The sequence below is a fragment of the Suncus etruscus genome, chromosome 8 (genome assembly GCF_024139225.1).
Source record: "Suncus etruscus isolate mSunEtr1 chromosome 8, mSunEtr1.pri.cur, whole genome shotgun sequence".
Lineage (NCBI taxonomy): Eukaryota > Metazoa > Chordata > Mammalia > Eulipotyphla > Soricidae > Suncus > Suncus etruscus.
The window spans coordinates 99,870,948-99,884,109 of NC_064855.1; the positions used below are offsets into that span (position 1 = coordinate 99,870,948).

Sequence of the window (13,162 nt, forward strand, 5' to 3'; positions counted from 1 at the left end):
TCAATGTAATTGCTAATTCAAGCCTTAAGCCATTGTATCAGAGGATACATTGCCTTCTCCCAGGAGACCTCTCAATCATATGTGTTAACAATATTGCTGTATAAGATTTACAAGAGCATAGTTACAACTTGGATAATTCCATGAATTTGGGGGCTTATAGTATACATTTCTGCAAAAGATAACAATAGGGCATATGAAAAAATAATTAAAATGATCATCTATGTTCAGGTCTGGGAAAGCATATTTTTCTAAGCCTCTAGGGTGAAAATAATTCGGTATTCCTATTAAAAGATAAAGTTGTATTACATTTTAAGCATCTAAATAAGTATCTAAATCTAATCAAGAAGTATTTGTTTTTGAAGCCTTTAAAAAATTAGTCATGATTTCTCATCATCAGGTACACTGACAGCTATTTGTTGTCCCATAACAACAAGAAGAAATGGAGATAATTTAATTATTGTAAAAAAAATGTATGGATATTCCATTTTCTTAAAACAACAGAGAAACAAATGTATAGTTTCATTTGTTAGTTTTAAATAAAATGTTTATACATAAACAAACTAGAGCTTAATAAAATATTTTATAGACTACCATAATTTAAAATTTTGCTTTACATAGACTTACTGTAAAAATATATGTAAAAGTCATGAAAACTTTTATTTTTATAAAATCTAAATACTGGCTAAAATTATTTGTTTGTACTCTAACTTTTCCCCAATATAAAATTTTTGTTTAGCTTGATACGTTAAACTTAATAAATGAATATTAATGGATAATATGATTCTGTTTAATTTAATTACATGTTGTAGCATTTTAAATGTAAAAGGCAAGGGCTGGAGTGACAGCATAGCAGGTAAGGTTTTTGCCTGGCATGTGGCCAACCTTATTCAAACCCCTGCTTCTCTTAGGGTTCCCTTACCATATCAGGAGTGATTTCTGAGTGCAAATTCAGAAATAACGCCTGAGTATAACCAAGTGTAGCACAAACACCAAAAATTAAAAATTAAAAATAAATAAATAATTTTCAAAGGCAATTATCTGGGGCCAATGGATAGGACGTTTGCCTTGCATGACACAGATTCAACCCCCAGCATTCCATATACTCACTAGCAGTGATTTCTGAGCACTACCAGGTGTGGTCCCAAAACAAACAAAGGAAAAAACACAAAAACAAAAGAAAACAAAATGCAAATATCTGATGCTAGCTACAACTTATAATTGAAACAAATGTATTGTTAAAGTGTCCGATTATTTTCAATTTAATTAAGTAAAATTGTTCTACCAATTAGCAAGTTTTTGTTTCATTTATATATACAAACAATCTTTTACATTAAAAAATATTATACTTGAGTTTTGAGTCCTATCAGAGGGTGTGTTCAATGCCTCATTCTGGCTATATGCTCAGGAATTACTTCTTGTGTGGTTTAAGGGACAATATACTTTGCCAGGATAAAAATCTATTCTAAGTCTGATTTATCTACATGAGTGGCCTAAATTGGCCCACTTCATGCAAACCAGTTCTTCAGCATACTATACTAATTCTTCAATATAGTGGTGAAATATGTATTCATCAATTTTAAATATAAATAAAAAGGTGTATACCTTTTCAATTGGTAATCTTTTTGTGACTCATTTTATAGAGTGCTATAATTAAATATTTTGGCTTGTTTTACAAACCATCATAAAAAATATTTGATTAATTTCAGCAAATAGGACCAGTTATTCAGATTGTCACACTATAAAATCTGTGGTTAAAAAAAATGATTAGTGACCTAGTAGTCAAAGATGTAAAAGACTTGTGAAAGAAATAATATGGTACACTCAATTTTACTCAGGGTTGTTTTTCTCCCTGCATTTACTTGTAAATATATGAGACAATAAAATGCTGCAATAAAGACTGATTGTTTTATTACTTTCTTTTTTTTGAGAGCGTGAACACAGTCCCCCACTACCACAAATTATGCAGTCGAGTTTCCCATATTTGGGGAAATCGCAGGAGTCAGCACATCCGGAGTGCAATGAATAAGCCTCACTCTGGGGAAACCACCTTCGTGATCATGGTTTTATTTTTGTTTTATTTTTGTTTGTTTTTGTTTTTTTGCTTTGCTTTTTTGGTCACATCTAGCAGTGCTCAGTTTACTGTTAACTCATTGCTCAATGTTCACTCTTGGTTGTGTAGAGGAGACATTATAAAGCACCAATGATTAAACAAGTGTTGTTAGTTTATTATCCCCTTACACATATCTATATTTTTATCCAATACTAATTTTGTTTGTTTTATTATTTGTGTTGTTTGTTTTGAAGCCACAAGGGTTATTCAGGGGTTGTTCAGGGGTTATTCTTGTCTCTGCACTCAGAAATCACTATGGCAGGCTTTGGAGACCATAGGAATTCAGGGAATTGAAACCAGGTCAGCCACAAGCAAAGCAAACACCCTCTCAGCTGTACTAATATACTGCCTTTATACTAATATTTTACAGCCATATCCTACAAAATTTTGAAGTCCTAACTTAGAAGAAATTTATTTCAATAAAAGTAAAGCCTTTCCTCTAAATTCTGGCACAAGACAAGGCTGTCCTCTCTCACCACTCCTATTCAACATAGCACTGGAAGTACTCGCTATAGCGATTAGGCAAGAAAAGGATATCAAGGGAATCCAGATAGGAAAGGAAGAAGTCAAGCTCTCACTGTTTGCAGATGACATGATACTCTACTTAGAAAACCCCAAAGACTCTATCAAAAAGCTTCTAGAAACAATAGACTCATATAGCAAGGTGGCAGGCTACAAAATTAACACACAAAAATCAATGGCCTTCCTATACACCAATACTAATAAGGAAGAAATGGACATTAAGAAAACAACTCCATTCACTATAGTGTCACACAAACTCAAATATCTTGGAATCAACTTGACTAAAAATGTGAAGGACCTATACAAGGAAAACTATAAAACTCTGCTCCAAGAAATAAGAGAGGACACGCGGAAATGGAAGCATATACCCTGCTCATGGATTGGCAGGATTAACATCATTAAAATGGCAATACTCCCCAAAGCACTGTACAGATTTAATGCGATCCCCCTAAAGATACCCATGACATTCTTCAAAGAAGTGGACCAGGCACTTTTGAAATTTATTTGGAACAATAAACACCCTCGAATAGCTAAAGCAATCATTGGGAAAAAGAATATGGGAGGAATTACTTTCCCCAACTTTAAACTTTACTACAAAGCAATAGTTATCAAAACAGCATGGTATTGGAATAAAGACAGGCCCTCAGATCAGTGGAATAAGCTTGAATACTCAGAGAATGTTCCCCAGACATACAATCATCTAATTTTTGATAAAGGAGCAAAAAATCCTAAATGGAACAAAGAAAGCCTCTTCAACAAGTGGTGTTGGCAAAACTGGGTAGCCACTTGCAAAAAATTGAACTTAGACCCCCAGCTAACATCATGTACGAAGGTAAAATCCAAATGGATTAAAGACCTCGATATCAGCCCCAAAACCATAAGATATATAGAACAATACGTAGGTAAAACACTCCAGGACATTGAGGCTAAAGGCATCTTCAAGGAAGAAACTGCACTCTCCAAGCAAGTGAAAGCAGAAATTAACAGATGGGAATATATTAAGCTGAGAAGCTTCTGCACCTCAAAGGAAATAGTGCCCAAGATACAAGAGCCACCCACTGAGTGGGAGAAACTATTCACCCAATACCCATCAGATAAGGGGCTAATCTCCAAAATATACAAGGCACTGACAGAAGTTTACAAGAAAAAAACATCTAATCCCATCAAAAAATGGGGAGAAGAAATGAACAGACACTTTGACAAAGAAGAAATACAGATGGCCAAAAGACACATGAAAAAGTGCTCCACATCACTAATCATCAGGGAGATGCAAATCAAAACAACGATGAGATACCACCTCACACCACAGAGAATGGCACACATCACAAAGAATGAGAATAAACAGTGTTGGCGGGGATGTGGGGAGAAAGGAACTCTTATCCACTGCTGGTGGGAATGCCGTCTAGTTCAACCTTTATGGAAAGCAATATGGAGATTCCTCCAAAAACTGGAAATCGAGCTCCCATACGATCCAGCTATACCACTCCTAGGAATATACCCTAGGAACACAAAAATACAATACAAAAACCCCTTCCTTACACCTATATTCATTGCAGCACTATTTACCATAGCAAGACTCTGGAAACAACCAAGATGACCTTCAACAGACGAATGGCTAAAGAAACTGTGGTACATATACACAATGGAATATTATGCAGCTGTCAGGAGAGATGAAGTCATGAAATTTTCCTATACATGGATGTACACGGAATCTATTATGCTGAGTGAAATAAGTCAGAGAGAGAGAGAAAAACGCAGAATGGTCTCACACATTTATGGGTTTTAAGAAAAATGAAAGACATTCTTGCAATAATAACTTTCAGACACAAAAGAGAAAAGAGCTGGAAGTTCCAGCTCACCTCAGGAAGCTCATCACAAAGAGTGATGAGTTTAATTGGATAAATAACTACATTTTGAACTGTCCTAATAATGAGAATGTATGAGGGAAATTGAGAACCTGTTTAGAGTACAGGCGGGGGTCGGGTGGGGAGGAGGGAGACTTGGGATATTGGTGATGGGAATGTTGCACTGGTGATGGGTGGTGTTAAAAAAAAAAAGAAAAAGTATAAAAGATGCACTACAATTTAGGATTAACTGGAAAAAAAAAGAGGGACTTCAAATGACTTAGAAAGAGAAAAAGAGAAAAAAAAAGTAAAGCATGCAGAATTTTATCTCAAGTAAGAAAATTTAATTATTTTGTCAGTAGGGAAGACAACTTGTTTTATTCCCTAAAGTAATATAACATTTTAATAAGTATAATATAAGTTTTGAAAGCTTCAGAAAAAAGCTTCATTTTCAATAAACTTCATTGCTTCATTATCAATAAACTAATAGGATTTTTAACAAATTGTTTCAAATACATATCCACATAGACATAATGCACTGTTTTGAAATCATAGAGGTGAAAACTTCTCTTTTGTTTTATACATATTCGTTGAATGCACATAAAATATCCACCCATAACTTAATTTGGAAATTTATCACAACCTAAATTTTCTCAAGGTGAACTTTCCTCCAATTTGAGTTAAACTATCTTATTTGAATACTGCTGTGAGCGGCTTCTGTCCCACCGCTCCAATGGACTTCAATGAGCCCATTTCAGGGAACAGATGAACACGGATGGTGAAATATAAAAATAATGATAAATAAAAGACTACACAAATGAATTGTATGACAAGACATCTGGCAAGGGTGTGACAAATTTAATCTCTATGTTGGGCATATATATAGGGCAAACCAGTCTTAGGCATGAAAGGAATTTCTGTGTTGACAAGAGGCAGGATTGTAGAGAAAAACAGAAATATTAACAGGAGGTCTGTTGATATTTACATAATAAATGACTGGCTAGGCTCAGTAGGAAAAGATCTATCTAAGAAGTTAAAAGGGAGAAAGTAGGGGCTGGAGTGGTGGCACAAGCAATAAGGCATCTGCCTTGCACATGCTAGCCAAGGACTGATGCAGTTTGATCCCCCAGTGTTCCATATGGTCCTCCAAGCCAGGAGTGATTTCTGAGCTCATAGCCAGGAGTAACCCCTGAGCAGAAAAACAAAAATCAAAACCAAAAAAAAAAAAAAAAAAAAAAAAGAAGGGAGAAAGTAGCATGATAAAAAGGAGGGTTGCCTGATATTGTAGCTGGATCAATTTTACAGGACTAAAGGCTAGCAGGCAGAGGTTGCTATGCTAATATTGTGTTAGTAGAGAGCTAAGTTAAAGAAATGTAAATTTTGTGGCTGGCTAGTATTTACAGAGACTCAGAGATAATTTTGCTGACTTGTTTTTAGATGTAAATATGGCTGTCAAAGAGAAAGGAAGCTTGTCATTGAAGCTTTTGGTGCTGGGAATTCTCTGGGCAAGAGAATTTGACTGAGGCCATATTTTAGCTGTAATTTTCTTTTTTTTATAATTATCTTTATTTAAACACCGTCATTACAAATATGATTATAGTTGTATGATTACAGTCATGTAAAGAATACCCCCCTACACCAGTGCCACATTCAAGGGAAAAGTAGCTAAATAATATGAAGGAAATGTAATGTCAATACCATGGCATAAATCTCAGAAATATTGCTAGTAATCCACATAGGGACAAAAACATCCCTAATGGGCCTGCTGGACAAATATTTCTTGGAGCAACTAAGCTCTTTGAGTCAGGATTCTTTAGAACACTCGAGTGACAATTGACAGGCCTGCAGTTTTCTCCCTTAGTGGATATTTCTCATGCACAGTCCAACAGAATACTACTTTATTAAGCTCAAAATCCAAATTCCTTTCCCATTTTAAAATCTGTTGTTCTAATTTACAGTTAAAAACAAGTTGTCATGAAATAAGACTTTCAAACATGATGAATAAGATAAGTATAAAATGTCTGTACGTTTTAGTTATTCAAGGTTACCATTGTATATCCAAAACCAATTTGTTCACCAAATACATCATTTACACTACCTTCACTATATACATATGACACAGTTAGTCTTTCTACCCTACATGCATCCCAGCTTGGGAACCTCAGTCTTATTTGAATACTATGAGGGTTTGATGATTAATTTATATATATACTCATATATAAGTAAAATAATTAAGCTTTTGTGTTTTACCTTCATGTTTATTTTGCTTAGTGTTGTATTATTCTGTTCTATGCATGTTTTAAAAGACAAGATTTCATATTTTCATTACTGAGAACAAATTATTTTATATATTTTCTTTATCCACTAATTTCCTGGCAGCATTTGGATTGTTTTTGTATCTTGACAATTGTGACGAACCCTGCATTACATCTTTTTCTTTGGTGGGGGCATTGAGCCACACTCAATGACACTCTGAGGTTACTCCTGGTTATGTTCTCAGAAATTGCTCCTGGCTTGGGACCATATGGGATGCCAGGGGGTTGAACTGTGGTCTGTCCTAGGTCAGCACATGCAAAGCAAATGACCTACCACTTGTGCCACCACACCTCTTCGGCCCCTGCAATATATCTTTTTTAAATGTTATATCTATTGAATACATTTTTGAGTTCTTAAGATAGATGCCTAGAAATAGAGATCCTGGAAAATTGGTAACTATTTTATATTAATATTATCTATGATAGCGTTCAGGTCAGACCTGGCAGTAATTAGAATTTGTGTTCAGGGGTCATAGCTTCACAGCTAGAGTGCTTGGGGAAATGTGTAGCATGCTTGAGATTGAACCAGTGTCAGCTGTCAGTAGTAACGATCACAAGCGTCTAACCTCTCTACTAACCCCGGTACATCTGCCTCTGTATTTTCTCTGAAATCTCCATATTGGTTTCCAAAAATGTTGAAATAGTTTATATTTTCACCAGTTGGAAATGAGAGTTCCTTTGTGCACATCTTCTCTCCACAGCACATTGTTTTCTGGCCTTTCAGGCATAGTGCATTCTAACCTGTGGGTGTTTTATATACTATTTGAATTTCTCTCATAATTATTGGATACTGATCATATTTTTAGTTGTTCTCTACTTGTATATGCTTTAGGATAAGTCTCTGCTAAACACAGCCTTTTGTGTTATTGTACATTACTGCTGAGCATTTTTAGTTATATATATATATATATATATATATATATATATATATATATATATATATATATATATATATATATATATCTGTATGAGTATGTATCTTAAGCAAAATCAAAATATGTCTTGGTGATTGCTATTGTTGATTTATTTTGACAGAATACCAGAATGCTTCCAGCTCCCTTGGTTTTACTTTTTTTCCTATTTTTTATTGAGGAAATTCTCAATTATTTTTTTAACCAATACTTCTTTGTTTCTTTTTCCTCTCCTCTTAGAACTCTTGCAACATTAATGTTTTTTTCTTCCCTCCTCTCATTCATTTCTTCCTTCCTCTCATTTCTTTCTTCCTCCCATTTCTTTCTCCTTCCTCTGTCTTCCTTCCTTCTTTCCTTCCTTCCTTCCTTCCTTCCTTCCTTCCTTCCTTCCTTCCTTCCTTCCTTCCTTCCTTCCTTCCTTCCTTCCTTCCTTCCTTCCTTCCTTCCTTCCTTCCTCCCTCCCTCCCTCCCTCCCTCCCTCTCTTTCTCCCTCTTTTCCTCCCTCCCTCCCTCCCTCCCTCCCTCCCTCCCTCCCTCCCTTCCTTCCTTCCTTTCTTCTTTCCTTCCTTCCTTCCTTCCTTCCTTCCTTCCTTCCTTCCTTCCTTCCTTCCTTCCTTCCTTCCTTCCTTCCTTCCTTCCTACTACTTACCTATCTACCTACCTACCTACCTACCTACCTACCTACCTACCTACCTACCTACCTACCTACCTACCTACCTTGTTTTAATATCACACCCTCCAATATTCAGCTCTTACTCCTGGCTTTGCTTAGAAAATCACAACACTGCTGGATGACTCTAGGGTCTAAGCAGAAATCAGGGAACTAAATCAAGCATTGTTGCATGTTAAAGTTAAACACCATATCTATGATACTATAACTTTTCCCAAATTATTTTTCTTTTTATATTTTGATTAGGATTATTTTTATCATTTTCTCTGTCTTTAAGTATACTGTTTCAATACTTAACTTATTTTTAGTTATATGGTAAAATTCTTTTTAGTGATACTGCCATATTATTTAGTTTAAGAATCTATTTAGATTTTTCTCATATATTCTCTATTCTTATTAAAGTTTCCCTCCAATGGTTTCTCCTTCTAGCGGGAATCATTAGGATGGTTTCTTTGAAATGTCTGTGAGGTTATTGAGAAAGTTCTGATGAATTTGGATTTCTTTCCAGTTTTCTGTCTTTATTCAGCCATACATTTAAGTACTTCCTTTCAAGATGTTGAGAATGTTAAGAATCCTTTCAAATTATACCTTGTTGCTTTTCTGTAGAAATTTTTTCTTTGTATAGTGTATCTTCTCTTTTCAATTATTTTGTTAATTCTTTTTCTCTTTGCATTTCTAAATTTTAGGCACCCTTTCCCTGGTAATTTTCTCTGTGTGACTCTCAACATTGAGTTGGTTGCATGTATCTCTATTTGACAGCATGCCCTAATTTATTCTCAGAAAGCACAGAAGCCATTACAAGTCTCCTTTTGGGTGGAGCTCTCTGTTCCTTGGTAGGACCTCTCCACTGGTGAGGATATAGAATAATCCAAATAGATCTAAGCACTCACTCCCCCCACTTTCTTATTTAGATTATTCAAGCTTCACTGTAGAACTTTCTATGAGAGTAGGAGAAAGTGGCTCTCCATATTAGTTTTTTCTTTTTCCCTAGATTTTAGCTTTTCTTTTCTTTAAGATACAATATTTTCAGATAACTCTGATTTTACAATAGCATATTTGTTTTCTTTTACTTGTACTGTCATTTGCAGAGGGTTCCAGATGTGTTTTTGTGCAGAATCCAGTTAATTTGCTTATAGTAACTATCTTAAGTCACAACCATATGCTACAATAAAATTTTAATTAAATTAGTCTTTGGTGTTAGTTTTATAGAAACCATTAGTTAATAAAATAACAAATTCTTACACCTATAATAAACAAACATTATTTATTAAGGACATATCCTTTCCTTTCTTTCTATAAAAAGTCATTGTTTCTTTAAATTGCTCCTTATAAAGTCTTAAGGGACTATTTCAATACCACAAGCATAAAATTTGGAGAACCATTTCAGCATATTTTATTTAATTCAGTAAAAAATAACAACATTAATGTTACAGAAGGCAAAAGATGAGGGGCCTCAGAAATAACACAGAGGGTCAAGTATGAGCCTTGAACACAGTTGACCCATGTTTGATCCCAGGCTTTATATATAGTCTCCAGAGACCAACTAGTAGTTATCTCTGACTGCAGAGTCAGGATTAAACCCTGAGCACCACTAGGTGTGTCAAAAACCACTAAGGCCTCCCATTGAAAGAGAGAGCCAGAGAGAGAGACAGACAGAGACAGTGAAAGATACAGAAACAAAAAGAGACAATGACAGAGACAGGGGCAGAGAAACAGAGAAAAATGTAATATTAATAAGTTATCATTAAAATATAATTCTCTAGTTTTCTTTTTCTGTTTTTTTAATAAATTTATTGTGACCAAAATTCATTACAAATCTTTCACAGAATTATTTATGGTACATAGTGACAATGAATGAGAGGCATTCCCACCACCAGTGTTGTACTTCATCCACCCCTGTTCCCAGCATGTACCACATATCTCCCTCCTTGAATTCTTTAGTTTTCTAACATTTTCCAATACACTTACATTATCTCTGCTTTACATTATGTGATTAATGATTCCTCATTTTTTTTTTGTTGTTCCTGGCTCTACACTCAGAAATCGCCCATGCCTAGGGGGACTATATGGGATGCTGGGGGATCAAACCATGGTCAGTCCTGGGTCAGCTGCATGCAAGTCAAACACACTACCGCTGTGCCACCACTGTGACCCATGATTCCTCATTTTTTAACCATCAACTCTCTCTCAATAATGTATACATAATGCCTTTTATAAAGCATTTGTGTTTTATTGGTTAAAGATACTTTTCAGGTTATGCAAAGTACTGCATTTGTTGCCAATGCTTTGAACTAATTGGGTTACTCCCATAAGACTTAGTGGCAGAGAAAAGGAGGAGATATTCTGATGATAATGTTCTTTCTATCAACCTGATCCTTTTGTTTCTTCTCAGCATTAACAGACATAATTTTTTTAAAAATTTAGTTGTTAAACAGAATTAAATTATGAGAGTTTCATAATTTTCTGATAATTTTAGAAATGAGAATAAAATGCTAACAAAATTCTGAAAAATCAAATCATAGGTCTTCGTGTACATTAATATAGAGAAGGTTTATGAGAATTCATGATATTTTCAAGTTTCTCATTTTCTGAAAATCCAAAAACTGGTCTTAATACTATCAGCTACAGCATAATTGTTTTCTTGTTTTAGTTCAATTAATGATAATATATAGGGGATAATGCTAGTGCACTAGATAGTAGGCTCAAGCATTAATTAGGGGACTAAATATTGACATACATGTTAACAATAGATAGCATCAGTCTGTCATAATATTAAAAAAATAGTATTAGGGAGCAGAGCGGTGAAGCAAGTGGTAGGGTGTTTGCCTTACACACGCTAACGTAGGAAGGACCACAATTTAATCCCCAGGTGTACCATATGGATGTCTCAAGCCAGCAGTGGTTTCTAGGTGCATAGAAAGGAGTAAACTTTGAGTATCAGCGGATGTGGCCCAAAAAGCCAAAACAAAAAAGTGTTAAATAAAAGTAGTATTAATTTTCATCTGAATAAATACAAATTCCCAGTCCATTTATATAGCTATGACACAATTATTCATCTCTGAGAATTACTGAATTATAACTTTTAAAGTGGTTATAAGAAAGAGTCTGGAGAAATTGACATATATAATTTATGAGAGGTATAGGAGCTAGAACCTCTCCTATAATTTTTGTTAACATTTTTATTAGAAAATCATGGTTTAATAGTCTTATGGAAGACTATGGCAGTTTCTACATTGAAATTTCAAGAACTTGTTAAATGTCTTGTAGAACTGGGACATAATATATACTAAGTATATGTTTTTAAGTATGATGAATATGCAAGGGATGTATTATTGGTTCCTTTCATTTCTCTTGTACCTACAGGGGTGTAGAGAGTATATTTATCAAATACAAGCAGTGTCACACTTATTACACTGTCAGATAAAAAGAATCTATTTTTAAATAAAACTGTGATTACAAATTGATCTGTAAACAAAATATGAACTCACACCATAAGTGTAAGTCAAAATGATACAAGAATACTTTTATAGAAAAAATTGTCTAAGCTCAATTGCATAAGAATACATATAACTTTGAAAATATAAGAAGAAATATTTTCTTTATTTTTTTAGCAATTATGTCTGAGTTAAGACATTATGTGACTACTATTTTTCCCTTAAATTCACTTCATTTGATTTCTAACTTTTTTTAATATTTGGATTAGAGTTATACTTGATGATATCAAGTGCTTACATCTGAATTTATAAAACTTTACTAGTCTGACAATTTTAGTATAATATATGTCACTTAGTTTTAATAGATTTTTTAAAGATATTGCCTAAAGATAAGAATTTATTTTTAATACATTTGAAATTCTTTTTTGAGAATTCACCCAATTTGTACTCAGGGTTTACTCCTGGCTCTACACTCAGAGATCAGGATGTAATTGAGGTTTATGTGGGGCCCAGGAATATAACAGACCAGCTATATGTAAGAAAAGTGCACCACTGATGCACTCTCTATAGTCCCTGTAATTTTCTATTTTTATAACTACTATATTTTATCTTGTTCAGTTGTGTCTTACATGCATAATTATGATCATGGCCATCATCTTGGCAAAATATACAACGACTGGTTTGAGTCTCAACATCCTGTTTTGCTGTATATGATTTATGTTTTCTAAAAGTGTTAAGCAATTAAATTGTTTAAGAATATTTGATTTAAATACTTGCAGAAATGTTAGCACAATTTTGTATAATCATTAAGAAGCATCAGATGAATTACTGCTCTGCAGCAACATTCAGTGCATAGACAATTTAGTTCACATTTTATTGTAGTAAGTTAATCTCTGCTCTTAATCATTTGTCTTCATGACAAATGTAATATTAAAAATAGGAAATAATAAAAAACTGTAAGAAATTGTGTTTAATAACATTAAATAAAAATTTACCAGCAATATTTCTTACTTTATAGTTATAATATGACCTCATTTGATAGCAACAACTATAATTCTATTAATAACTAAGATTTATAGTTTCTTGTGATTCTGAATAAAAATACATGGTTTTGGAGGAAAAAGTCAAGATTGTTTAGTAGGAAAATCTATGTTTATATCCTTCTGTTATCAAAGTAAATATCTGCCACATGTTTGATTAATTTTTACAGAAACCAATTTACAACATAAATTAGACAAATTCCATAGCAAGGAACAGAAAAATGAAACACAGAGGGAAAATCATCTTTGACAAGAAACCAATTTTACTGCAAAGAAAAAGCTGTAATTAGAGAAAGATTAATTAACAAAATTTACA

General features: G+C 33.8%; 1 non-coding gene across 1 annotated transcript; it reads right to left on the reverse strand.

Moving 5' to 3' along the window:
• Positions 1–1,922: 1,922 nt before the first annotated feature.
• Positions 1,923–2,081, reverse strand: LOC126016785 (U1 spliceosomal RNA). The gene has a single exon (XR_007498503.1). It is a non-coding gene; the product is annotated as a U1 spliceosomal RNA (small nuclear RNA).
• Positions 2,082–13,162: the final 11,081 nt, after the last annotated feature.